This window comes from Mastomys coucha, unplaced genomic scaffold, assembly GCF_008632895.1.
Source record: "Mastomys coucha isolate ucsf_1 unplaced genomic scaffold, UCSF_Mcou_1 pScaffold12, whole genome shotgun sequence".
NCBI lineage: Eukaryota > Metazoa > Chordata > Mammalia > Rodentia > Muridae > Mastomys > Mastomys coucha.
This window is the reverse complement of record NW_022196894.1, coordinates 90,090,398-90,095,138: the sequence shown is the minus strand read 5'-3', so window position 1 is coordinate 90,095,138 and position 4,741 is coordinate 90,090,398. Positions and strand designations below refer to the sequence as shown.

General features: G+C 41.8%; 1 pseudogene; it reads left to right on the top strand.

Moving 5' to 3' along the window:
• The window catches only part of LOC116086612, a 6,842-nt pseudogene extending 3,645 nt beyond the window's left edge, over positions 1–3,197 (top strand).
• Positions 3,198–4,741: the final 1,544 nt, after the last annotated feature.

Genomic DNA, 4,741 nt, shown 5'->3' with positions numbered 1-4,741 from the left:
CTCTTAGGACTGCTTTCATTGTGTCCCTTAAGTTTGGGTATGTTGTGGCTTCATTTTCATTAAACTCACGAAAGTCTTTAATCTCTTTCTTTATTTCTTCCTTGACCAAGTTATCATTGAGTAGAGTGTTGTTAAGCTTCCACATGTATGTGGGCATTCTATTGTTTATGTTGTTATTGAGGAGCAGCTTTGGTCCATGGTGATCTGATAGGATACAAGGAATTATTTCAAGATACAAGGAATTATTTCAATCTTCTTGTATCTGTTGAGGCCTGATTTGTGACCAACTATATGGTCAATTTTGGAGAAGGTACCATGAGGTGCTGAGAAGGTATATCCTTTTGTTTTAGGATAAAAAGTCATATAGATATCTGTTAAATCCATCTGTTTCATAACTTCTTTTAGACTCACTCTATCTTTGTTTAGTTTCTGTTTCCATGATCTGTCCATTGCAGAGAGTGGGGTATTGAAATCTCCCACTATTATTGTATGCAGTGCAATGTGTGCTTTGAGCTTTAGTAAAGTTTCTTTTATGAATGTAGATGCCCTTTGGTTTAGAGCATAGAGGTTCAGAATTGAGAGTTCATCTTTGTAGATCATACCTTTGATGAATATGAAGTCTCTCCTTGTCTTTTTTGATCACTTTAGGGTGAAATTCGATTTTATTCGATATTAGATCTAAAATCTAAAAGCTACTCCAGCTTTTTTTCTTGGGACCATTGGCTTGGAGGATTGTTTTCCAGCCTTTTATTCTGAGGTAGTGTCTGTCTTTGTCACTGATATGGGTTTCCTGTATGCATCAAAATGTTGGGTCCTGTTTACATAACCAGTCTGATAGTCTGTGTCTTTTTATTGGGGAATTGAGTCCATTGATATTAATAGATATTAAGGAAAAGTAATTGTTGCTGCTTGTTATTTTTGCTGTTAGAGTTGGAATTCTGTTCATGTGGCTTTCTTCTTTTAGTTTTGTTGGAAGATTACACTTTTGCTTTTTCAGAGATGTAGTTCCCCTCTTTGTCTTGGAGTTTTCCATTTATTATCCTTTGAAGGGCTGGATTTGTGGAACTATATTGTGTGAATTTAGTTTTGTCATGGAATAGTTTGTTTTTTCCATCTATGGTAATTGAGAGTTTTTCTGGGTATAGTAGCCTGGGCTGGCATTTGTGTTCTTGTATGGTCTGTGTGATATCTGCCCAGGATCTTCTAGCTTTCATAGTCTCTGGTGAGAAGTCTGGTGTAATTCTGATAGGCCTGCCTTTATATGTTACTTGACCTTTTCCCCTTACTGCTTTTAGTATTCTTTCTTTGTTTTGTGCATTTGGTGTTTTGACTATTATGTGGCAGGAGGAATTTCTTTTCTGGTCCAGTCTATTTGGAGTTCTGTAGGCTTCTTGTATGTTCATGGGCATCTCTTTCTTTAGGTTAGGGAAGTTTTCTTCTATAATTTTGTTGAAGATATTTACTGGCCCTTTAAGTTGGAGGTCTTCACTCTCTTCTATTCCTATTATCCTTAGGTTTGGTCTTCTCATTGTGTCCTGGATTTCCTGGATGTTTTGGGTCAGGAACTTTTTGCATTTTGCATTTTTTTAACTGTTGTGTCAATGTTTTCTATGGTATCTTCTGTGCCTGAGAATCTCTCTTCTATCTCTTGTATTCTGTTAGTGATGCTTGCATCTATGTTTCCTGACTTCTTTCCTAAGATTTCTAACTCCAGAGTTGTTTCTCTTTGTGATTTCTTAACAGTTTCTACTTCCATTTCTAGGTCCTGGATGGTTTTTCTCAATTCCTTCACCTGTTTGTTTGAGCTTTCCTGTAATTCCTTAAGGGATTTTTGTGTTTCCTCTTTAAGGGCTTCTACTTGTTTACTTGTGATCTCCTGTAATTCTTTAAGGGATTTCTTTTTTGTTTCCTCTTTAAGGGCTTATACCTCTTTACCTGTGTTCTCTTGTATTTCTTTAAGGGAGTTATTCATATTCTTCTTAAATTCCTCTAGCACCATTGTGAGATAAGATTTTAGATCCAAATCTTGCTTTTCCGGTATTTTGGGATATCCAGGACTTACTGTGGTGGGAGTACTAGGTTCTGATGAAGCCAAGTCTGTTGGTAAGATTCTTGCGTTTGCCTTTTGCTATCTGTTGATCTCTGGTGTTAGATGTTCTTGCTGTCTCTGACTAGAGCTTGTTCCTCCCATGAGTCTGTAATCCTGTGTCAGCACTTCTGGGAGATCAGCTCTCCTCTGGTAAAACCCAGGCGCAGATGGCTGTGGATCAGTTGTCTGTCCTGAGTCCTGGGGTCAGAGCACACCCTGTAGACAGGATCTCCACTTGCGGGAAAGGTGCAGAGAGGGCTGTCGATCTGTTGTCCCTCCTAGGTATGGACAGAGGTTGAGAGAATCCTGTCCCAGCTGCTCTGGGACTTGTGAGGCCTGTGCCTCCTGGCTGGTCCTACCTTAGAAAGTCACCTGAGAGAAAATGGCGGATCTCACCCAAGTCCCTGGGTTTGAGCACTCCCTGAAGGCAAGCTCTCTGCTTCCAGGGAAGGGGCAGAGAGGGTTGTGGATCCACCGCTGTCACTATTAGGTGTAGACAGAGGTCGTGAGGATCCTGTCCCGGCTGCCCTGCCACTTGTGAGGCCTGAGCCTTCTGGCTGGTCCTGCCTTAGAAAGTCACCGGAGAGAAAATCTACCTGCTGGCTAATTAAACATCACATTCCAACAGGACTCTTTGTGGATCCATATGAGTTGGCTTCACTTTGAGAAAGAAACATAACAGAGGCAGTGATGGTATCAGAAAGTTTTAATATAGAAGCCCCCAACTATTTGTCCAATGAGTCTGCAGTCTCATTTATTCCTGGCAGGATGCACAGTGCATCGACTGCTTCCAGGCCTTTTTACCTATGCACTATCCCTATCACTGGCCACATAAGAAGATGGAGACACCCTCATAATGGTCAACAACCCCAACTTACTGCTGTACTGTGACCAAGAGTTTCCAATCTTGAAATGCTGGACTCAGTCAGAAGTAGCAGCTCCTTGTGCTTTGAAGAAAAACATGAAGTACAAATCAATACTTAAGAATTTGACAGTTCAGGTTCCAGTGGGACTGACTTTAGTGTGTTCTGTGATGCTGCTCATTACAATTCTGTGTTCTACTTTGATCCTTTTAGCTGTTTTCATATATGGCCATTTTCCCCTGTAAGTGTTGTACAGTTAAGTGTTTTCTATGAACCTAATAAATGAGACCTATTCATGTGTGACAAGAAAAAAAAACCTTTTGAAAAATTAAAGCATTCAGGAATCATTACAGAATCATTCTGTAAAGATACAGAAATCATTACAGTTTTGTACAAGACTAAAATATTCATTTGTTTTGGAGTAAATGTATTTAATGATTTTCATTCTGTATTTACAGAATGGTTGGTCATTTGGGGACTGTACTGGCTGGTTTTGTGTGCCAACTTGACACGGGCTGGAGTTATCACAGAGAAGGGAGTTTCAGTTGGGAAAGTGTCTCCATAAGATCCAGCTGTGGGGCATTTTCTCAATTAGTGATCAAGGGGTAGGGCCCCTTGTGGGTGGTGCCATCCCTGGGCTGGAAATCTTGGGTTCTATAAGAGAGCAGGCTGAGCAAGCCAGGGGAAGCAAGCCAGTAAGGAACATCCCTCCATGGCCTCTGCATCAGCTCCTGCTTCCTGACCTGCTTGAATTCCAGTCCTGACTTCCTCAGCAATGTGGAAATAAGCTGAATAAACCCTTTCCTCCCCAACTTGTTTCTTGGTCATGATGTTTGTGCAGGAATAGAAACCCTGACTAAAACAAATTGGTACCAGGAGTGGGGTATTCCTGTGACAACCTGACAATGTTTTGGGGAGGACTGTGGAAGGACTTTGGAACTTTGAGCTAGAAGAGCCACTGGCTGTTAAAAACTCTGTGGGATATTCTGTAGGAGCTTGGAAGATCATGTTGAGAACAGTGCAGAGATGGAGGCCTGGCTTAGTGAAATTTCAGAGGGAAGATTAAAGACTCTTATCAGGGCCATGTTGTGTTGATTGTAAAGATTCTGTGGTTTTGGTTAGCTGGGGCTGAAATATCAGCTGTGATTAACAAGATACCAGAACTACTAAAGCAAAAAGTTTGCATTACTAGGACTATTGATGCTAGTTAGCTGGAGCTAAGAAATTAGTGATGATTAAGAAGAGACCAGCATCACTGAGGTGACATCTTCTGGGAAGTGTTTTCTGAGAGCACAAAGAGGCTGTGTTCCAGAGATAGCCAAGGTTGTACGTTGTGCTGCAGCAGGACTTGGTAATGTGGAAGAGTCACCCAGGTGGTACTGGTTTTGAAGGCATGAAGGGATCATGAAGAGCAGCTGAGGCTCAGCACAGTGAGAGGCCATGGGAGGCCATAAGTGAAGGTGCAGCCTCAGTTGCAATTGATGGCCCAGGACTGAAGGGGTCATGCAAAGGAGTTGGGACTTGGCGCCATGAAGAGAGCCTATGAGAGGCTATTGGTGAAGCCTAGTTGCAGCAGAAGAGAGTGTTTTAGTGATGTCAGTGTCATGAATAACCACCAAAACAGCAGCAGCAGTGGAGTACAGGCATCTGGAGCCCAGAAGGCAAGCTGTGTGCTACAAAGGGCAGAGCTGGAGAAGTAACCTAAGCCCTTGGAGGAATCTAGAAGATCATGAGTGGATCCCAGACATTGGACGGTTGGAGTTTGATTTTTGCTTTTGATTGTGACTGT